Source organism: Panthera tigris, chromosome B1 (assembly GCF_018350195.1).
Source record: "Panthera tigris isolate Pti1 chromosome B1, P.tigris_Pti1_mat1.1, whole genome shotgun sequence".
Taxonomy (NCBI): domain Eukaryota; kingdom Metazoa; phylum Chordata; class Mammalia; order Carnivora; family Felidae; genus Panthera; species Panthera tigris.
This window is the reverse complement of record NC_056663.1, coordinates 115,089,350-115,113,909: the sequence shown is the minus strand read 5'-3', so window position 1 is coordinate 115,113,909 and position 24,560 is coordinate 115,089,350. Positions and strand designations below refer to the sequence as shown.

The 24,560-nt window shown below is 35.7% G+C and overlaps 1 long non-coding RNA gene across 2 annotated transcripts; it reads right to left on the bottom strand.

Annotated features, from left to right (window-relative positions):
- Positions 1–1,683: 1,683 nt before the first annotated feature.
- Positions 1,684–23,784, bottom strand: LOC122237701. 2 transcript variants are annotated; one of them, XR_006216310.1, is made up of 4 exons: positions 23,739–23,784; positions 4,283–4,421; positions 3,126–3,306; positions 1,684–2,196 (listed from the first exon to the last, which is right to left on the bottom strand). It is a non-coding gene; the product is annotated as an uncharacterized LOC122237701 (long non-coding RNA). The 2 variants fall into 2 exon arrangements; XR_006216311.1 differs by lacking the exon at positions 23,739–23,784 and adding an exon at positions 10,195–10,235.
- Between the last annotated feature and the right edge of the window lie 776 nt (positions 23,785–24,560).

The window sequence follows — 24,560 nt, the reverse complement described above, 5'->3', positions numbered from 1 at the left end:
TGAGAAGGTCTAGGAGGATTTAAGAGGGACTGGGGCGCCCAGCGCGCGGCGCTTGGGGGCGCCAGTGGCAGCAGCCGGACGAGGCGCGGAAGTATTGCAGGAGACAAGGCGTCCCGGGCAAACTCAGGGCTCGGGTTTGGAGCGGTTTGGCCGTTAATCGTCAATGCTTCTACTGCAATGAAAAGGCTTGTTTGGGAGTTGTATTTGTCCTTCTCAGGCTCTAACGCCTGCGCGCAGAGAAATTGAGGCCGTGAGCACAGCTTGGCAGCTAACAGCTAGAGAAGGAGGCTTATCTCCCGAACTGCACTCTAGATCTGATCTGTGGACCCGATCCTAACAGGATTCCTGATCCTAAAGCACACCAGCGCCTATAGGAGTATGCGTTCAACACGTCGCTAAGTGAGAACGTTAGTGACTCTTTTCTTTTCCCCACAAAAGGGCCGAGTTCTAAAGTAGGAATTTATGTCTGGGGTCTCCCAGACAGCACCAGCCTTGCGTGTTTCTCTGCCCTGATCTGTGAGTCTGTCTGGCGTGGAATTCTTCGTTTTCAGATTTTTTTTTTTTTTTTTTAAACACAAGCAAAGAGTCATTAAAACTGAGGAAACCTCTGGAATCTTTTATCTCTGGATTGCCTTTGTGCTTCCTTAGAGTAGAGATTTTCACATTCAATTTTTTTTTCCACTTTTTAAAAATATGCCTGGGAATGTATTTGCAAGGACAAAGGACGCATTACAGGACTAGTGAAGGGCAAGGAAACTGATTGATATGCTATTAATGAGTACTTGGGATTCAGTGTTTACACCTTAAGGAAGGTGTATCTTTTGCCTTCTTTGTGATATGCCAATTAGAAAATATTAGAGAAATGGAGAAATTCAAGTTAGGAGGCTATTGGTTGGGAATTTTTCAAGATCTGGAGCAAAGGAAAAGACAAAAGAGAGCTAAATGATATGGGTAAGAAATCATTCTACATCCATTTGAAGGTTGCAAATATCCATCATCTGCTAAAGAGGGAACACATGTATCAAGAGAAAATCTGAAGATACTTTGCCTGTCAGTTCCCTCTTTCCTTACTTCCAACCAAAGTAAGATCCCACATGGTCATTCCTAACTCTTGTCAATATATCTGCTGAAAAGCAAAATGATGTGAAGCTCAACTTATGTACTCTCAAGAAACCCCTCTTCTCTGGGTATCATGATAGAGATTATCTCAGGGGTTTACATGACACCCTACACACTCCAAAAGGAAATTTTTGCAAATCAAAATTAAAAATCAAAGTTACATTTAGGTGCACTAACACTTCCCCATATACATGAAACTAAATCACGCTATGGAATCAAATGCTTAAATATACACAATTGCACCTTAGGCTAAACAGGAGGAGGAGGAGTTTTTACAGGAGGTAAAAACTAATTGTATTCATGATTCAAGTGCTCTCTTTAAAGGTAGAACAGACACACATAACCCACACATAGACAAGTAGATATACATACACAAAATCAACTAACTGCAAACAAACATAATCCTTTGGACTAATGTCATAACCACACATGTGTTTTCTCATGTGTGTTTTCATAAGCATGAAGATACAAGCTTCATAATCTACTTGGAAAAATGGATTTTTTAATGCATTTTGCAATAACATCATTAGGGAGTAAATATATAAAGGCAATACTGTACAGAAGTAAGGAGAGGGTTTTCTTAGAAGAAAAGTGCCTGAGCACTTTCTCCTTTGGCCATATTTTCCCTTCTCTCTCTGCTCCTCCAGTCATTTTGGTTCGTTGAAAAATAACCATCTCTCTAGTTGTTTCTGGATCCTGGTTTCCTTCTGACTACTTAGCCCCACGGTGAGCTAAGTGCATACACATAATTGCCTTTTTCGTGTTTTCTATCCCATTATCTCTCTCCCCGCAATGGCAACCACTTCCTACATAAGTCTGTTTAGCAGTTGTTCATGCATTCACTGCATATTTATTGAGCTTAAGGTCTTGAGAAGACAAAGGTGCATAAGACAGTGCCTTGGCTCTGGAGAGGTTTATGGTCCACTGTCAAGGCCTTGCCTCACTGAAATCTGCCTCTCGCCCCTCTCAGGAGTTGCTGCTATGAACCTTCCTCTGTTCTCATCTGCTGCTGAATTCTGCCAATTTCAGTCTCTCATAGGGTATCTGGAACTTCTGAACTGGATTGAATTCATGTGGCTGTGGAAAGAAAAAAAAAATAGATATATCCTCCAGTCTTTTCTTTCTTCATAAGTTACATGTACACTTTTAGAGTGTACGTGGAGAAAATAGTCCTACAATGACACTAGTTGTGGTCATTTTAGTTACTAAGAACCAAAATATGGTATTATGGCAAATTGGGAAAGGAGATTACATTTTAGTAGGCCCCACAGGACCCTAAATCCTCTCGTCCACACAGGATGGACATGACAGACCTTCCTCCTGTTGGATGTTAAAAGACTTGGAAAATATGGTTAAAAGACTTGGAAAAATAGTAAACAAGGCTACTTGCTGTCTATTCTAGTAGTACTCTCACATTTTGGATCTTATCACATGAGCATTTCATGCTTCTCACTCTGCCTAAGAAATAATAGTATCATGTGTTGCTATTAATTGCATTTTAAATAATCTTCAGTAAACGTAAGTTAGCACTGGTATTGTGAACATTTTTTGTGTGTGTTTCTTGATAGGGCTCATTTCCAACCAGATATGAAAAATTTGTATCTCCTATTTGATCCCTGCTGTAATTTTCAGCTATTAACTCTTTTCTACCTTGATCTGATGAACAACAGGACCTACTAATGAGAAAAAGCCTCATCAGTCACTTTTGAGGCACTTAGCTATATTTGACACAAACATGCACAAATGAAATGATTTCAGGGATTTCACAGTGGATCAATCAAAAACACAATTGCTTAGCTAATGACTTGGTTTTGTTTTGTTTTTTTTTTTTTGATCTTTGACCTACTAATCATCTTCTCAATACTTTATCTGCTACTCAGATGAAAGAGAATTATTGAACAGATCCCTCTCCTAGCACCTGAACCCAACTAATAAAAAGTGTGCAAATATTATAGTCAGAAACTCAAGTGGACAAAATTCTACTGAGTCTTGTGCATGTAAGTGACCTTAGGTGAAGCTGAAATTGGAAACATTCTCCAAATGTTTAACATCAAGCCTTTCCCTTTGTGATGCACAATTTCTGCTGGTTCCGTACACTGCAGATCCTTCTTGGTGGTCCACATACTCCCACTGCTGAATTCTGGCAGGCTGTTTTCAAGATTCTTCTTGGGAAACTACTACACTTGGCTGTGAAAGAGAAACATGTTTAATTCTTAAGAGAGGTTCATTGCAAGGAATCTCATCTTGATGAGCAAGAAAACAAACAACTTCTCAGTAATCTGGACCAGTGAGTTCCAAACTATATTCCTTAGGTCTTCAGGGTTCTAGAGAAGTCCCACAAGGAAGTTAAAGCTGCTATATTTTTGATAGGACAGGGATCCAGAAAGATGACTTTTTAAATGCCTGCTTCCGTTATTGTTTTTATTTAGGGGAGAGATGTGTTAGTTGATTGGTTGGTTTTAATCAACTGTTAACTGCTAAGATTTGGAATCCACAGTGAGTTAGGCAAAATATTCTATGAGCCCTCAACCTGCCAAGAACAAGATAGATTGATTTCTACCCTGTTATTATTACAGATTATTTCCAAAACAAATATTACTCAAATGGGGAAACTATTGAAAATCTGGCAATTTATCCAGTCAGAAATGATTTGGTCACTTGAAGTAGAGAGTATTAAAAAATGGAAGGCAGGGTAGCTAATCCAGTCATGGGACAATATGTTTCTTCCTGGTAGTTATCCGAACCTATGACTAATGACCATGGAAAACCATTAACTATAAAATAAATTGTGGCACAGATTGAAAAATAATGTGAAAACTGTTTGCAAAAAATAAGGAAATAGGTTCCCAAGTGGCAATTTAAAATCTGTGTTTCAAGCATCACTAGGCTTGGTAATAGGAAATGTAAATTGTGTTTGGTCTATTTTTGAATGATCATTTTATAATAGATCCTACCTTTTGATAGAGTAAGAATAGGCTGCAATGCTCAAAAACAATTTGAGGTATGAAAAGTCAAGATATTAAACTACAATCAACTGAAGAAATTTTATAGGTAAATGGCTTGAAATATACAGTAGTAATAAAAAATAATAACAGGCAAAATATATTAAAATTCTTACTATATGCCGGCTTGTTAAGTACTTTACATGCATTACATGTATTACCTCTTATTCGGATTCCTTAGTTCATGCCTTTAAAACAATGTACAATATTAAAATAATCACTGAGCAAAGAGTAACTTGCAGCACATCGGGCTCTCATTTTAGACATAAAGCCCAGTTACGGCAGCGATGTAGAGAACACCTAAAAAAGGAGAAAATTTCCTCATTGCAGCAGAACTCAATGCTGACTCCACTGAAGGAGGTGAGCTTGGTATATGGCTACAAATAACATCAATAATGTAAGTAGACGAGTACATATACTGCAGCTTCATCCAATGTAGTAGAGCCTCTTGGAAACTCAGTGATCATTTAGCAGAGAAACAAAAAAGCCTCTCTGCTATCAATTTGGATGTTGTCTTATTTCTCCTAGTCTGTGACTATAACAAAATGGCACAGGCTGAGTGGCTTAAACAACAGATTTTATTTTCTCACAGTTCTGGAGGCAAGAATTCCAAGATCAACGTGGGGGTAGGTTTGGTTTCTTCTGAGGCCACTCTCTTTGGCTTGCAGGTGGCTAACGCCTCTCTGTGTCCTCACTTGGCTGTCCCTTTATGTCTTTGTCCAAATTTCCTCTTCTTATAAAGACATAAGTCAGACTGGATGAGGATCTACCCTAAAGACCTCATTTTAACTTAATGTCCTTTATAAAGGCCTTATCTCCAAATGCAGTTACATTCTGAGGTACTGGGGGCTAGGGTTTCAACATGTAAATTTGGGGGGGGGGAACAGAATTCAGCCCCTAACAGATGGATTTATAGACACAGTGCATATTAAAATATTTGGGGAAGGAGTAACATTTCTGGAAGTCCACCAGAGTTCCTAAACTTAAGGTGGGAAATGTGTCATACATCCACTTAAAAATGTTACTCAAATTTTTCCTATTACATTTTACCTCTGGCCTGTGTTAATGATATTAACTTCCTCACCTTTCTTCTGTGTGTGACTTATGGCTAACTATGGACCCAGCTGACTGAGTTTGAATATGATTGTTGAGATTCCACTGGGGCCATGAAAATGAATACAAGCTATTTGCCAAGAAGATAAGGTCATTTTTACATTTCAAAACAGCACCTCGTTAATGAAAGATGGAAATAATAAAATACAGGAGTATATGATACAAAAATGAAATCATTGTAGATCAAAGAAAAAGGAAGCGGGAATCAAAAATAGATCGATCTAGCAATCAGCAAGTTGTTCTGTTACTAACTTAATTTGTCCATTTATTTAATTTGATTTGTTCCATTTATTCAGTAAATTAATAGTCAGTTGGAATCACAGTACCTTTAATTAATTCAAGGCAGTGCTAAATATGTGGAAGCAGAGGGAATATCTAATTTCATTGAAACTGCTCATGAAATCATTTTTTAATATATGTGCACTTTGACCATTTAGTTTTTAAGTTATAAAGAAATCTGAGTTAGAATAAACTCAGATTTAGTTCAGTTTTTGTTGTTGTTCTTTCCAAAATCCATAAGATGCTATTTTTGTTGTTAGTATCAAGAATATATGTGCAGATTTTATGTACCTAAGATCAAATAAGATCTAGAACATAACAACCGTTTCCATGTTCTAAAAGTGGGTTAGCCTTGTTCCCCAATACCAATATTATATTTTAACTAATAAGAAAATGAAATCCTCAAGTCTTTTATCCATTGGCCTTTTAGGTATCAAAATGTATTGTATAAATATACTCTTAGCATGTAATAGAATTAATCAAATTTTGAAAACTGTCATTTTGTTCTACAATATTGAATGCATGTCTTTCTGCCACTTAACACTGGAGCTAGCACTGGGCCAGAGATATGCAAACTGGGACCTTTTCTAATGTGAAAAGGCAAGATACAATTACAACTTCCTAAGTATTACTTTCAAGTTCATGCAATTATGTGATTTTCCTTTCTATATGTTTGCATAATTCTAGGAGGTGATTCATTTAAAAAGCCCACAATTGTAAGTTCTGATCAAAAGTTATGCTTGTTAAAATCCACCAATTTTCATTCTCTTTAACCAAGTGTAGATTCAGTCTAAGACTGTTAATTATAAGTTAATTTGTACACTATCTGCCATTCATTTGTAAAGCACTTTCTGAATATAGCAGACATGATCATCTGCTTTTCTTTTTCAGTGTCCATTTAATATTAAAATGCCTCTAAGGAAACCGCTCTAAATAATGCCTCTAAGTAAATCCATACAAATGGGGGATAAAACTTGCAACCCATCATGATATTATTCTCTGACAAAAGAAGAATTCCTGCCAACTTTTAGAAATGGGCTTTAAAACAAATCCATGATCTTACAAAATTATCATTAGTCTGCAAGACTAGGAGAGGTCCAAGTTCATGCAGCAGAGGGCAGTAATGCACATTTATCAATAGTAAGAAAGATGAAGAACTAGAGATTATTACAAAATAATTTTTCTGGAAAGAAGTGTTTAAAGACCTTTCCTATACCAGTGTTTTTGAATTGGAGAGACCTGACAACAGGTCTACTCTCCCCATGAAGATGCTGTAATACTTCTGAATCCTAGATTGTAAGGATTTTAAAAACAATTTAAAAGTTAGTAAGATTTCCCTTACCCAAGTACACACAAGGAACCATCTTTCTTTATCAAGATCAGTGCAGTTTGCCCATATGGCACCAAATCTGTAAAAACTCTTCCCTACCACTCAGAAACAAAGGCAGATAAACCAGGTTGCAAACGGCCTAACGAATGTGCAGAATGCATTGGAAATGAACCATACCATTTAATCTTACTACCACTTTATTTTCAAACTGTCTCTGGTTACTTGAAAACAAAAAACAAAAAACAAACAAAACAGCAACAGAGCACCTGGGTGGCTCAGTCAGTTAAGTCTCGGACTCTTGGTTTCGGCTCAGGTCATGATCTCACGGTTTGTGAGTTTGAGTCCCGCGTAGGGCTCTGTGCAGACAGCACAAAACCTTCTTGGAATTCTCTCCCACCTCTCCCTCTGCCCCTCCCCTGCTGTCTCTCTCAAGATAAATAAATAAACATTTTTTTTTAAGGCAACAAAATCCAAAGACCTCAGTTCTTACTTTCCTTTAGCTTCTGTGACTGCCCACTACCATAACAATGTTTGCATCTTCCCCCTCCCTCGCACCCCCAGCTCTTTAAAAAACTACTTCAACAAGCTGCTTCCCTCCTTATTCACTCTGTCCTGACTTTGTCCCATGTTTTACTGCTTGCAATAAACATCAAATAAAGCAGCCCCAACACAAAGGGATTAGTGTTATTCAAAAAGTCTATTGGTAAAAGTTTGAAGGTAGAGTCTGGGAACACATGATGGCATAGTTTTTAAATGCCTGCTATACAAAACCAGAAAAAAGACACTGGGAAAACAAAAACAAAAACAAACAAACAAGCATAACCACAACCACAATAGCAACAAACCCCACAGATAACATCTAGAGTAAAACAAGGCAATAAGGTGAGTGATGAAAATCACCAGTGATTATAAGGCCCATATATTAGTTTCTATGAAAAATGATGTTGACGGAAAAACCTGAGGCTCTCAAGAAGAGAACGCTCAAGTCTTTCTCAAGTCCTCATTTGACAGAACACAGCCAATCTGAAAGCAGTAGACATAACTAGGAGAGAATGGGTTCTGCAGGCTCTAAGTCAAAAAACAAAGTTCCTCAATGAAGAAAAACCTAGGGAAATAGAATCCAAATTGAGTAGGTCAGGAAAAATTGGGACAAGAAGAAAAAGTGTAGATAAAAATGAGCAAAAGGAGGAAGTAGATATCAACAATATAAGGGCATTTTAAAAATCACTTTATAAACACAGTACAAGGAGAGTGCTAGAGTAACGTAGCTAGAAAAATTATTCTGGCCCAACCCTCTCTCTAACAACAAGAAAAACTTATTAAACTTAAAAATGGGCAATAAAAAAAGATTTTGGCCCAATCCTGTGTAAACTTAATATGTGAAAGAAAGAGAATAAGGACTAGAATAACATCACTACAAGCAAGCCAAAAAACAATTTCCAATAAACACATAAAATAGTAACCTAATCTTCTAAAATATGTTAAAGGAAATTTTAAAAATTCGATTCTATGAAAGAACATCATAAATCAGAATTAGAAAAACTCTAATATATGCTTCAAGAAAAGAAAGATCTGGAAAAAAAAGATGTAACAAGAAAAATTATTTCAGAAGTGAAGATTGAACTGGAAAGAACAAAAGATCAACATATAATGTTTTAGGGAAATACTAGATGACAAAGAGGGACATTTGATAAATCAAAAGAAATAAGGAAAGAGATAAAAAGAGTTCAAGAAAAATGGTAGATATATAAGACAGGAAAAGAAGATCCAACAGGCTTATAACAGTTTTCCCCAAATAAGAAACCCAAGCGATGGAACAAAAACAACAACAAACCCATTAAATAAAATAATTTAAGAAATGTTCTAAAATAAAATGAACAAAATGAAGAAGATTTGAAAATACATATCATAAAGTTACACAGGAGAAAGTCTGCCCAGAATGGACAATACAATAACACGTTTTAAACTACTGAACTTGAAAACATATCCTCTGGCAATAGGAAAAAGATCATGTCGATTTTAACAACCATGTTTTATGTGAGGATACAATTAGGTACAATATTTAAAATAGTTAAAGAAAGAAAATGTGAACCAAGGGTGTTGAATCCAGCTAAACCAACCTTCAGGTACCAATATTCCAGACAAACTAGTTTGTGAATCCAAGCAGTCATATAATGTTATTACATAAACCTATCCTTAGAAATTTACCAGAAAATAAGATTTAGACAACCTCAATGATTGGGGAGACATTGAAATAAGAACTGGTACTAAATATGCAATTACATATAGAATTAAGACTACATGATGGTCTTCAGAGAGAGACAGTATTATACAATGGCTATATGCAGTAACAAATTACACAAGGATGAGGTGGGCGGAAAGAAAAAGAGAGATAACAGACCAATGCCCTTGTGAAAACTGATGTGAAGAAATCTTAAAGTAGTAATAAATTGTAATAAATAAAGTCATAAATAAAGACAAAATCCAATTGTCCTTTTAAACAATACACTTTGACTAAATGGGGTTTATTCAGAAATGAAAGCTTAGGAAATCCATTAATATGTTCTATCAATATAATATAAAAAGAAAAATGATATGATCATCTCCATGAATGTAGAAAAAGCATTTGGCAAAACTCAACTGACACCATTCATGTTAAAAATTATTTTACATTATAGTATATAATTTATATTATATATCTCTCTCTCCATCAATATCACAAAAGTTAGCATCTTTACTTAATAGAGAATCACTTGATTCTTAAGTAAGGAAGTCAGAAACAAGACAGGGATGACCAAAATCCCCACTGCTATTGAGCAATGTTATTGGTAATTGCCATTCAATTGAGCAAGAGAAATCAATTATAGCCCTAAAAAATTTTAAAGTTAAACCATTTCTATTTGCAGATAATGCAAGCATATATCTGGAAAATCCCCAAAACAAAATTTACTACAGAAGCAGTTTTTAATCTTAGTATCCAATAATAAATATAATAATAATCAATAATTGTCCTTATATATAACAAAAAATCATTTAGAAGTTATTATAGAAGAGAAAACCCCTTGTCAACTGCCGAAAACAAATAATACAATTCTTAGGTATGAACATAACCTGAAATATACAAAACCAAAATGAAAACAACTAAAACTACTCCCAAAAATTAAAAAAAAGTAGACTGAAGCAAATGAAAAGTTATACGATATCTTCAGAACAGAAGACACAACACTATAAGATGCCAGTTATACCTGAATTAATTAATAAATTTAATATAATCTCAATAAAAATACATCATGTTTCTTTTCCCCTGAAATTGGGAAAGTTTATTTAAAAATGCATTAGATTGAGGGGTACCTGGGTGGTTCATTTGGTTAAGTATCTGATTCTTGATCTCCACTCAGGTCTTGATCTTAGGGTGGTGAGTTGGAGCCCAGCATTAGGCTCTGTTCTCAGCATGAAGCCTACTTAAAAAGAACAACAACAACAACAACAAAACCACATTAGATCGAATCAAAATATCTTTTGGGAGAATAAACAAGAATGGTCAGGAAAACTCCGAAAAAGAAGAGTACTAATTAGAGACATGGAGATAAATCTACCAAAAATTAAAGCCTCTAAAAAAAGCACTGATTTGTTATTGGTACATAAACAGACATACAGACCAATGTGACATAATAGAAAACTCAGCAGTATACTCAACTGCATATAGACATTCAGTATATGATAAAAGCAGCATCCCAAATCTGTGGTCTAAAAGTTGGACTTTTTAATCATTGGTTTAACCAGATAGTCATCTGGAAAAAGCTAAAACTGGATCTATTCTTCACACTCTAGTAGATAAATTCCAAATACAACAAAAACTTAATTGTAAAAATAAATAAATGCATAAAACAATGCAGAAGGTTAAAAAAATGAATAGATGAACTCCTCCATAAACTGATTTTTCCATAACCAGGGAAATATGCTTCTGATTTAAAATCAAGGAGTAACAAAGAGAAATCTTGGAAACTTTGATCTCATAAAGATGATTTTTTTTTCATGGCAAAAGTCACTCTGAACAAAGCTCAAAGATTAATGACAAACAGGAAAAAATATTTACATTTCATATCAGAAGCAAATGGTGAATATCCTTAATGTATAAAGAAGTTCTAAAAATGGAAAAGAAAAAGTCCAAAATTCTATAAAGAACATAGCCTGGAAATAAGAGAGAGTTTAGAGAAAAAAATGAAATGGCTCTTAAAAATGTGAAAAAGAAATGCTTATACATAATAAAAGAAATTCAAATTAAAACTATGCCAATATATTATTTCTTATCTCTAAGACAGCAAAAATCAAAATGTTTGACAATATCTCTACAGCAGACCTGTCAGAAAACAAGCACCATCATACATTGTTGACAGGAATACAAAATGGCATTTTCCCACATGGATGGGAATTTGACAATCTAGCACAATTACACACGCATGTTACTTTTGATTCAGTGAGTAATCCCACTTTGGGGAATTTATTCCAAAGATATGCTGGTAAAAATAAGCAAAGACATAGACACAAAGGTATTTATTATGGCACTATTTGTAATATCAAGGGTTTTATTTTTTTTTTAATGTTTACTTATATTTGACATAGAGAGAGACAGAGCATGAGCAGGGGAGGGGAAGAGATAGAGGGAGACACAGAATCTGAAGCAGGCTCCAGGCTCTGAGCTGTCAGCACAGAGCCCGACATGGGGCTTGAGCCCACAGACTGTGAGATCATGACCTGAGCCAAAGTCCGACGCTCAACCAACTGAGCCACCCAGGTGCCCCTCAAGGGTTTTAAAATGAATCTAACTGTCCAGAAGCAGGGCCTTGGTTGAACACACTCAGGACATATCCACAATGTAATTCTATATCTATAAAAAGAAATTAAAATATATTTCATTGGTGTGGTCTCCAAGATATATCACTAAGTGAATAAAAGCAAGATGGAAAACTGTGTACGATCATATAACTAAGTAAGGGCAGGGTACAAATATATATCTGTAACTGTATCTCCATGTCTTTGCTTAAGATTTTTTAAAAATAAAGACAAACTACCACAAAAACAAAATGGAGAATAGGAATAGGTTGGAGGGGCCCATGGATATAAATTAGTCTTATTTCATAGAGTTGGCCATGTAGCCATACAAATAGTTTACACAACTGTGAAATAATTATTCATTATTGAATTATCTCCAATAATCATATTCTCAGCGGTAGGGTTGGTATCATTATCCTGAGACTGCTGTGGCTTCTACAGGACTGAAATTACTTTTGTATTACTTTTGTACCAGCCTTTTTGGTATTTAAGGAAGGAGAAACAGATGTAAGATCCATGAGGTTAAATACAAATAAACACTATATACTTGAATTTAAATTTGCGGTATCATTGTTAACTTCCAACTAAAAGGATCTGGGCTCTTTGCAGAAAAGACTAATTGCAATTCTGAAGTAGGAAATATACAAAATAAGCTTTATCAACTTGAAAAATCAGATAGCAAGGACATTATAAAAGATTGGGATGTCCAAATGATTTAGGAGCCCGAAAGAGTCTCCACTGGACAAATATGCATCAATAAGGAAATTAACTGCAATATGTTGAAACTCATAAAATAGATTTAGACCCATCAATTCATAATAATTTTTAAAAAAACGATTGGTCACCTTTGGATGATGCAAAGCAACCAGGTTATTGTTGTGAAAAATGATAAAAGAGAAAAAATAAGCATTTATTCTGCCTTTCCTGGTCCTACGATACCTCAGGATAATCAAATAAATTGTCAAGAACTTAACTTCCATAGGGGTTAATAGATGAAAGATAAATGAGAGAATTAGAATATCGCCATTTTGTAATCACTAAGGAGTTATGGAATCTAGGCAATCATCAATGTTTGATAACATCATAGAAATCAACACGACACAACACATGTGCTGCTTGATGGAAGTACACAGTACCACTTCTTAAGTTGTCTTGCCAAAAAACTGAATCTGATTCTAATCAAGCCTCTAGATCAAAGTTTGGATTTTCAGATATACAGGAAATGGAGGAACATGTTCAAAAGCACCAAGGTGATGAAATTAGTAAAATCCTTATCATGTGAAAATTCTACATAATAAATGACTCAGTTTTTACAAACAGCAGCAGGCACAACATCAAAATGCAAGGAAAGAAAGGTGATAGAGGAAGAAACCCATATGTTAAAAGACACATTAAACAATTATAGTTCATGGATCATATTATGACTCTTATTCAAGCAGGCAAGTTGGAAAACTTACATGACAAATATATGATAAATTTTGAAGCTATTGTTAATTTTTAAGGTGTGATCATGGTTCCTGTGAATGAGTTTTCTTAGAGAATTCTTATCTTTTAAGGGTACATACTGGAATACTTCGAAGATGAAATGGCTTTAGGTCTGGGATCTGCTACAAAATAATCTGGGGGATGGGTAAGTGTGTTGAGGAGTAAGTTAAATCTGATTGGTCACAAGTTGGTAATTGTTGAAGGTGGGTGATGTGTGTATGTAGTTTTATTATACTCTTCTCAATTTTTATAGCTTTGAAAATGTCCATAAATAAAAGTGACAACAACAGCAATAACAATAACAACAATTTTAAGCCAACACTTCTAAGTATACAAACAGGTGACCTTTGAAACCAACTGTCTATATGAATACTGATTATAGCATTTTATGTTCCTCGAAAGTCTCCAAGAAAGTTGAAAACATTGAAACATTGGGTCTGTAAGTGTCCTAAAGGCCTCTTGAGGAATTAACTTCCTCTAAATTCTTCTGCAATAACAAGTTGGCTTCGGTGTCCTTATCCATATATATTTCTTACTAGGAGATATGCTTAGAGTAAACATGTTTTGACTTTTTTCAGGTGGCATTTGATTTCAGAATTCTATTCTTTCATTTCAGTAGTAACACTTCAGACAAAGTATCCTGATTTATTCAGGGGAAAAATAGTCAGTGTACTTTTATTAGCTCAGATCCCAAGGCAGTGCATTTTTAGTGTGATACAGATAATGGTAATGCAAGTCCAGAAGCTGGAGACAAATAAGAGGATGTCCCAGAAATAGTTGTATTAGAAGATAATTCCTACACAAATGTCCAAAGTAATGCTCTTGGTATTAGAGTTGGTTTTGCAATTGAATTGGATTTTTTAAGAGAAAGTTTACCTGTAAGTGGAAACTTACTCAATCGGATGCCCAGACCCCTACCTCTTTCTCAGAAACCCCTTTTCTCTGAGAAGTGTCTCTCATTTACAGCTCTCATCGCTGCAGGGCAAGGCCTCTGATGGTCATGTTGCTGAAACGCCATCTGTGGCCCAGACTACAGTGGATGGATTTGGTGTCACATGTGACCCAATAAAGCCATTGAGTCCCTTCCTTCCCTGTGAAACTCGGAATCAGCACTAAGTCTATCTGTGTTCTTGATATAAGATGCACACTGAGAAGTTGTTGGTAGTACTTTCTGTCTTGTGGACAGAAAGGAAAGAAAGTCAGTCTTTAGTGAGAGAGACTGATGCATGTGAACAGAAAGAGGTGGAGGTGAACGATGGAGAGAGGAGACTTACTAGATGATGTTAGAAATGATATATTGGATGGATGGATGGATGGATGGACAGGTAGATGAATAAATAGGTGGGCAAATAGATATAAAGAGAAGTATAGATGGAGCAATAGAAATAAATGAATAGTGATAACATGCAAATATCTCCAGGTTATACAGTTAGGTGAGAAAAGCACAATGCAGAAAAATGTACTATAACTGTGGCATATGTGTACATAAGCTGGATATCTAAATAAAACTCAAACTCCTAATGCTGGCTTACCATGGGAAAGGAAATAGGAGTGAAGGTAATGGGTTGGTGAAGGGTAGATTTATATAGATATAGATATAGATATAGATATAGATATAGATATAGATATTCCAATAATATTTAATTTTTGTGTAGTTCATTTGTATTTTTGTTTCCTTTGTGCAAATGTAAACATACACTATATTCAAGTATTTAATGAGCAGGTAGAAAAATTAAGCTTAAAAATACTAATATCCAGGAAACACTGAGCAAGAACTCAAGGCCTAGAGGGAAAAAAAATTTGACTTTAAAGCAATTAGTAAAAGATTTAAAATTCAATCAATGAAAAAAATTCTATCAATTCTTTACCACTAAAAAAGACAAGTAATAGCATAAGACCCATTTTTGGAATGTAATATTTTATTTCCTTTCATAGACTGCTTCCTTGTGTTTACTTAGACTGACATGAAATGAATTGCTATTCTCTAAGCATTCACATTCCCTGGAAGAAAGAACCCATAAATTGTTTCACTTAGTGTCAGAGGCAGGGCTGGGAATAAATACTCAGGACAGAAAAGCTAAAATATATTACAGTTATCAAGAGTAGGGACTCTGATTTTCTGTTTTTGTAATTTTTTCCCCAAAATACCTTAGCTCCATTCACAGGGTTTGATATTGACAAATGTTTATGAAATAAATGATTATATATTATATATATCATATATATTATATATTACACATATAATTATAATTGCCATTTGGCAAACACAGTAAAAACTGATCTATAATAAATGTTGTCAGCTACTAAGTTACTTCACAATGATGCAATTAATTCTTTTCATTTATTGAAGATTCCGATCAGTAACTGGTTCTCAGTGCCCAGCACATCAGTAGAAAGGCCCAAACTGAACACCATCTTCTGATTTCACTTGAGCATTGTTTCCAACAAATTCCACTCCAGTAAGTTCTGTACATTTTCCTTCTTGGACACTAGAGGGAGATTGTTTGCAGTTATCTATGTTCAGGCATATTTTTTAGCATGGCTATGTACTTTTTATCATCATCATCCAGTATGTGGCTACATATAGTCACATATGGCAGCTTCACACTCTTAGGGCCCATCAAGAAAACACATTTTTAAAAACACTCTCCTAATATACGTGGTAGACAACTTAGAAAATAGTTCACATTTATTTATGAAATGAGATTCTAAATTGAAAAATGTAAAAGAAGTAAAAATAACATCTAACCAAAGTAGACCACAGCTCAGACCTTATTAATTTAATCATATTTACAAAGCAAAATACAGTTTTACACAATATAATAGCTAAACTTTTAGAACCTCAGAAGATATAACCAATTTGTACTAAAGTATTTTGGTAGAAAACACATAATGATATCCTCTGTGTTCTCTCTCTTCATCAATTCAATTCAATTCAATAAAACATTATTGCTTTGTACTTGAATTTAATAATATTTTTAATGATTGCAGTATCTGTTATTGAAGTGTACTTTTCCTACTGAAAAATTACAAGAATAATAACATACAAACTCTCTTTGACACGGAGTCTTACTCCACAAACACTGATGGAGAGCTTTAATATCTTATCTTCCACGTGGTTTGCAATTTGAAATACTTTTATTTTTTTCAACATCTGTGAATATGAAACTCTTTTGCCATTTTTTTCTCTTCTCTTTTATCCATTAGAACTTACCTGCGTTTTGCCATTGGAGTTGCAGAAGTATAAAAGATGGCTTACAGCAGGAATGACCATAAACAAAATTGTGACGTTAGATCAAGCAAATCTTTGATGCTGTGCCAACGAAAATCATCTAACTATTCTATCTCCCTTTGACATTGCCCCTTAATAGCTGTTTTATCACCAGTCATTGACCAATCCATGCTAGAGTACCAACTCTGAATTGCTTAAGATACTACTGCTCTAAAGGGATATTTGTGTTTCAATAAAACTGGAAAACTCCAAGACCACTGGGATGGATACACACACACACACACACACACACACACATCTCTGTGTTGAGTAGTGAGAGGGAATATTTGGAATAAAGAGGAAATCTTCAGGCACTCTGAGCATATCACATAAAAGTTCTCAGGTCTTGAGGCTATTGCTAGATGAATGATTTTTGAACTGGCGGATCCCATTTAAAAGATACTGATTATCATGTCTAAGAAATTATGGGTCAACAGGCCATAATTGACAACAACAAAACTATCATAACTGAAGTGGGCAGGTGAAGTCAGAATAAAGACAGGAATGGATGAAGTTTTGGGTAGATTTAGGGATGCTTATGCCTCCCTGCACCATCTGTCCTTATAGTAAAAGCTTCTTGGTTTTCCTTTGTGAAACTACCCACTCCCATTGCCCCATTCTTACTTAATGTGACTTCATTAGTGGACATGGGACCCAGACTTAATAACTCAGAGCATTCTATCCCTGGTCACAGAAGTTGCTTCTTAGCAGCATGGTCAGACATTTGCTAGAAACGTTAAAAATGAGAAGGGGTGTTTGGGTGGCTCATTATGTTAAGTGTCTGACTTAGGCTCAGGTCATGATCTCACAGTCTGTGGGTCCCAGCCCTGCATCGGGCTCTGGAGCTTTCTTCAGATTCTGTGTCTCCCTCTCTCTCTACCTCACCCCTACTTGTGTTCTCTCTCTCTCCCTCAAAAATAAATACATAAACATTTAAAAAAGAAAAGAATGAGAAGTTCTCCTTTTTCCAAGATTCCTTAACTGAGAGGATGTAAGATAGGGTAGCACCCATGTGAGAAAGAAAGCTCTACAGGGGTAAGCGAAGTCAACAGACAAAGAGAGAAAAATTTTTAGTTATTGTTTGAGCCAGACCTGAAGCCTACGTTAGAGAATCCTATTATGAGAGCTGATAAACTTCCCTTTTCATCTAAGCCATTTCAAGGTTTGTTTTTTTTCTCTGAGAATCACAAGATTCCTAATACATAAAAATATATATACTGAACTTAGAATTAAATAAGAACACAATTTAGAAAAATCCGAGTCTAGAAACAAATACAGGAAATGTATTACTTAAGCAAATACGCATACTTTCGATTAAGTTCAAGTATAACACATGCCAGAGTTCAGGTCTGATTAGGGATAAGAAGATGTTTAAGAATTTACTAGAGAATGTCTGACATGATTGTCTTGTGTGATAGATATCATATAGAAAAAAAGTAATTACGGTTTTCTAATATGGAAATACAACTGAAGATTGAAAGGTTCTTTTTTAGGTACAAATACGTATATTTTATTATTCACATACTTTGGATCTGGTAGTTTTATATGAAATGGAACTGTAAGGTAATCTCTTTTACTCTTTTGAGTTATAATACCTCTTAGGTATTATTAAATTTATAAATATGTTTGTCTATTTTTGAGAGAGAGAGGGAGGGAGAGTGTAAGCGGGGGAGGGGCAGAGAGAGGGAGACAGAGGATCTGAAGCAGGCTCCAGGCTCCATGCTGTCAGCACAAAGCCTGATGCAGGGCTTGAACTCACCAACTGCGAGGTCATGACCTGAGCCGAAGTCGGACACTTACCAGACTGAGCCACCCAGGGACCCCAAAATACCTTTTGATTTTTAAATAGCTCTCAGAATTATTAGGCTGCAATTAATAAAAATCTACTCAAGTTTGCATAGACAATTTGAAGCAGGTAGTGAAAGAAATTTGATAGTAAGAGCACAACAGGCAGTCTTCCAGGCATCTGAGGGTAAGAAACAAAGCTGCGTTAGCTTGCTCACAAGATCCAGACTGCAGAGCTGAGAACCAGACCACTCCCTCTGCTTTCCATGGGGCTGTCTCCTATCCACCCCTGAAAACCACCTCTCTTTGCTGACTTCTAGCTGTCTTCTCTCCATAACTGCATTTAGTTTTGTTGCTGTTGTTGTTGTTGTTGTTGTTGTTTTAGAACTGACTTCCTTTTATGTTTCTCTATCATCTTGGGACTCAGTTTTTGTCAGCTGGATGACTCACTCAGTTTGATCATTCTAGATTCTAATTCCTGGCCAGAAGAATCTGTTTGGATCCTCTCAAGGGCAAGATTACCTGGTACAAAGAGGCTGCCTAGGTTCACCATTCCCCATGATGGTGGGAACACGTACTTTTCAGGAAGGATGTGAGCAGGAAGGTAATGATTAGTTTTTCTCCTGCAAAAAGTAATATAGAAACTATTTTGATGACGACAAGAATACTTATGCATTGTTTCCCACTGGGGAAACAGGATACAATCATAAGAGATAGCATTAAGAAATAAATCATAATGATTTGAATCATAAATTCATACTTCAAGAGTATTATTGAATGATTTGCATTCCATACAGAGGACTTTGGTTCGTATTAAGAGTAAACTAAAATATCTTAGAAGACTGATTACACATGTTTGAAATTACTCAGTCCATTATGTCTTACAAAGTAAAATCAACAGTATTACCTCTTTATCATTCATAGATATGTGGTACAAATATATTTCAGAACTAAATAAAGATTTTAGAAACAAACCAGAGATAACATTCACTTTGATAATTGTTTAGAGATGTTGGTTTCACTGGAAATCTTGGGGCTGGGGCCAGGGGGAAAGGGAAATGGAAAAACATCAGCAACTAACCTATAAGATAAATTGAGAACTTCAAAATTGTTTCTGATGTTACAATGGACATAATTTCTCAAGACATCATAAAATAATTTAAAACATATTCATATTACTATAGATAATATTTATCTAAAGCAAAGAAATTATAACCATACAAAATTAAATATGTCTGATTTAGTTTTAGGAAATCTTTATGACCTAATATACAAAGCAATTTTGGAGGAAACTAAAGCAAAAAATGCAAGCTCTCCAAGATCTGATATTTTTTCTAAAGTGTGACATATTGAAATAATCTCTACTAAAATGAGTACTGATGAGGCAATTGAGTAAATGATATAAGTTCAGAAGATGAAAGAGGCGAATGACGTAGTGGAGAATCAATAATACAAACCATGTAATATAGACTGCACAATACTTGTTATAACTGTTTAACGTTCCTATACTGCTTGATATTTCAAATTTGTAAAGGTGTTTATGACAATGTTTTATTAATAAAAAAACTGGCAGTTCAATTCAAACATAAAAGTGTTCTTCTTATGTTTAAAGACAGATACAGTTCTAAGAAATACATTGGTAAAAGTAGTTTCAAATTTCTTATCCCTTGAAGCATATATGGCATGTCGTCTTTGGTTTGCTTAATTTCTTTTGTGGCATGAAGATCCATGTTTTCAGAGGCCACGCTAAGAGTTAGGAATTGATTCATCCCTAATGACACGTTAGAAAATTAAGAAACCTCTGAAGTAAATTCTTGCCAACCTGTCTGCCCACACTAAGGTGAATGTGCAAATAATCTCTGTGGGAAACAACCCAGGATCTGTTTAAATGATAACAATTCAATTTCTAAGGAAGAGGGCATATTTTTCCGATGAATGCCACATATCTTTTATAGGATTAAAAAGTGATAGAAGTTATTCTTATTTAATTGATAAAATGCAAAACTGCAATAAGACAAAGTAGAGCTATCAGAATTTGATAATAGTGGTCACTTCAACAAGAGATAGCATTTCAAATGATTAATAGCTTTTGGAGAGCCAAGAAATGCTTCCAAGCAGAGATGACATTTGAACCGAGGTTTAAGGAATGAATAGTAATAGTGAACTAGAGGAAGGTGACAGAGGCCACAGAAACAAAACAAAACAAAACAAAACAAACAAACAAAAAAAAGACTTTTAGTTACAGCACATGCATGGCAGGAGCTTAACAAATAGCAATTATTCCTGGGCAGGTGGAGGACAGAACTTACTGGGAATGAATGAGAGGTGGCTGTAAAAGCAGAAATCCCAGGGAAACAGTCTCTCGGGACTGAACAAGAGACCTCACTGACCTCTTCCCCACTTTCTTTTTTTTTTTTTTTTAAATGTTTTTATTTATTTTTGAGACAGAGAGAGACAGACAGCATGAGCAGAGGAGGGGCAGAGAGAGAGGGAGACACAGAATCCGAAGCAGGCTCCAGGTTCTGAGCTGTCAGCACAGAGCCGGGGAGCGGGGCTCGAACCCATGAACTGTGAGATCATGACCTGAGCCGAAGTCAGACACTTAACGCTTAACCGACTGAGCCCACCCAAGTGCCCCTAAGCAGTCCTTTAACAGCTGATGAAGAATGCATTCGAGCAAGGACAGATGACAGTTACAGTGGTCCATATTTGAGACAAAACTTTTAGAGGAACATGACTGGACATAGCTGAAAGTGGGAAAGAGGTGGGGCCCCTGGGTGGCTCAGTAGGTTAAGTGGTCAACTTCAGCTCAGGTCATGATCTCACAGTCCGTGAGTTGGAGCCCCGAGCCGGGCTCTGTGCTGACAGCTCAGAGCCTGGAGCCTGCTTCAGATTCTGTGTCTCCCTCTCTCTGCCCCTCTCCTGCTCATGTTCTGTCTCTGTCTCAAAAATAAATAAAAACATTAAAAGAAAATTTATATAAGGACTGCTTAATGTTCAGAGTATGTGCTCACATGGCTGGCTCTTCTACTAAAACCATGCCTTCCCAGGGCATGGGTGTGTCTCAGCCGCAAAGATATCCTTGGCTCCTAACACCAGGCAGAACAGAGAAGATGCTAAATAAGTGTTTAGAATAAAGTAGGAAACAAACACTAAATAGTGCTTTTTTGCATGTCTATAGTAAGACATTGAAAATTCACAAAAATGTGACACCAAAACATAGCCCATTATATAATTTCCATGGTTAATACGGAGAGAACTGAAACACATTGATCGTTCATGGTTTAATGTGTCTTTCTGATTTATTTGCCTAAAAAGTAACAGGATCTTGGTCTGCATATCAGGAGGACTTACTTGGCTACTAACTAGGTATGTGACCCTGGACAAGTGACTTAACTTCATCCTTAAAATGACAGTTAACATCAATATCCCTTTAAACTCTATAATATGACAGGGCACAGAGATCATTGTACTTAAATGTAATTTTAAGCATTTAAAAAATATTTGCTTATCTCACTTATTTGCTATTATTCAGGAAATAATTTAGTTCTGGGTAGGGAAATTGATTTCGGCCCTTTGGCCAAACCGCATGTAGAAAATTATTTTACTGTTACTTTTAATAGGTGGTCATGTCAATCATTTTGATTTTATATATAAATATGCATATTTGACATATTATTTTATTTATCTATCTCTTACTTGTACAAGAAAAACTTAGTATTAATATTCTAATGCAGTTACATTTGGAAGTTTATAGAGTAAAAAATTAAAATAAAAAAGTTGAAAATAAGGAAGAGAGATAAACAGAATTCAGTTATTAATTTATATATTCTCACCTTCACCTTTTTCAAAAAAAAACTTAAGGTGGTTAAACAAAACATGGTACATAATATTCCAAAGAACAGCCTTTCTGTATTTGCTAAATTTATTTATCAGAGGAACAACCAAGAGAAAATAAATCTTATAAATATAAGGCTAGTTCCTGAGGGGCAATTAAATCTGGGATATTTATACATGGAGAGACACCATATAGTTGGATAGAATGTGTCATTCCAGGAAAAGTAGATATCTGAAATATACTCAACAGGAAAACATTTATCAGAAAAGGCAGAACAGGCAGGGAACTTTTTACCAAGAGCTTAACGCTGTATGTAAAGCAGAAGTAATTCATTGCCAAGAGCTTAATGATTAAAAAACATAAAAGCACTAACTTCTAAAAATAGAAAATATGAACACATTACAAAGAAAACTTTTTCAAAATCATGGCTTAGCCAAGTAGTTATTCTTGATCACTTATTGTGGACATGGACAGGTAAACACGTTTTCAAAAGGTGTTGACTAAAAGTAATAGTAATGATTCAAGAACTCGACAATTTGGTTCAGTCAATAATTGCCATATATATATCCAAACAGCAGCTCAGAATACAAAGGTGTTTACAGCACAACCTTTTACCCACAAGTAGCTCACAGTCTCAGAAGAGAGGCAGGTGCAAAGAAATGAGTTACAGTACGATCTGGTAATGTGAAAGATTAACAATGTGCACAGGGTGCAGAGATAACATAGAAAATTCCTATATAAGAGTAATTGCTTCTATAGGGATTTGGGGGAGCAGGGAAGGTATAGAAGAAGGTTTCCCAGGGGAGGGGAGTTCTGAGCTGAGTAGTTCAAGAAGTTCACTTTCCCCTACTTCACTCTCTATATTCCTGAAAAGATCATGCTTGTTTGGAAACATGAAAAAGGATCATCACAGCGGGGTTTGATTTTATGCCTTGGCAAGAAATAAAGGAGGAGTACAGGGGCCAGAAATCATGGTAATTAGAGGAGGAGGGCCAGAACTTAAACAGTCATAATAACCGAAGAGGAAGACTTTTAAATCAATTTTAAATTGAATTTACAATCATTATGAAGCATTATTTTCCTCCTTATCTTCCAAAAGGATCTAAAGCTGCCAAATACAATCAAACAAAGTTATCCTGCACATTTGTTTCTAGTAGAGTGAAAATTGTTTATATAAGCTGTCCCACTTTCAATAGATGGCCAGGAGCATGAGGGGTATACTTTTAAATATTCAAAATTCATTTTCAGAATCAAAGACCTATCACATACTCTCCTACTGTGTGCCTAAGATAGGCTCTGAGGATAAAATAAAGGAAATTGACTAATTATTTCTCAACCTCATTAAACTTATAACCACACTAGAAAAATATGTTGTATGTTTATAGAACAAACTCAAAGTAAAATCTTTTTATGGGTTATCATAGGAAGAAAAGTATACATAGTACTCACAGAAGGGAAAAATCATTTTAGGATAATATTGTTATGACAATAATCCAAAGAAGATAGAGGCAGGTCTTAATATCTTTACTTTAAAGCTATCATTTATAGAGTGTCTATTATGTGCCAGGCACTTCATTATACATTCCTATACATTTCTTCATTCAGTCTTTATCACATCCCTGCAGGTAACTACAAGTAACATCCCATTTACAGATGAGGGTGAATTTTGAATCTCAGACTTACTTGTATTCAGAAGCTTCAGAAAAGCATAAGGTTCATAGGGGCGCCTGGGTGGCTCAGTCGGTTAAACGTCCGACTTCAGCTCTGGTCACGATCTCGCGGTCCGCGAGTTCGAGCCCCGCGTCGGGCTCTGGGCTGATGACTCAGAGCCTGGAGCCTGCTTCTGATTCTGTGTCTCCCTCTCTCTCTTCCCCTCCCCTGTTCATGCTGTGTCTCTCTCTGTCTCAAAAATAAATAAACATTAAAAAAAAAAAGAGAAAAGCATAAGGTTCATAGGATCAAATTCATGAGGATGGGGGAAAGAAAAAATTGGCAGGGCAAGGACCTTTCAGGTAGATTAAATAGTCTAAAGCAAGGTGACCAAGGAATTTTCAGTGTAAAGTCTGCCTTTTTTAGACCCAGGAAGACAGCAAGCACTCACATGCAACTACAGTCAGGTCAGTCTGTGCCCTGCTCTCCTTCCCACTGTGTCTGACTTTCCTAATTTTCAGAATCCACGTGATACTAAAACCAGACATCAGTCCTTTGAGTAAGGAAGCCCAGGGATCCTAGATGTAGGGCATGTAGGGCTGTGGGTATGGATCATACCTAAAGAGCTCAATATCCAGCATGGTGTGGTGCTTTCCAGTTTCACCTATGCAAGTATAAATATTTGGCTCTTTCAACCTGAAGGAGTAATGCATTCCATGAATAATGGAAATTTTTATCTTCCTGCTATTTTTAAGGATTTCAGGAAATCCATAAAACAGCTTGCTCTCTCTCAAGAAGAGAAGAAAGATACATTTGTTTGACAGACTACCTCTTCTCCAAATACCTGCCATAAAT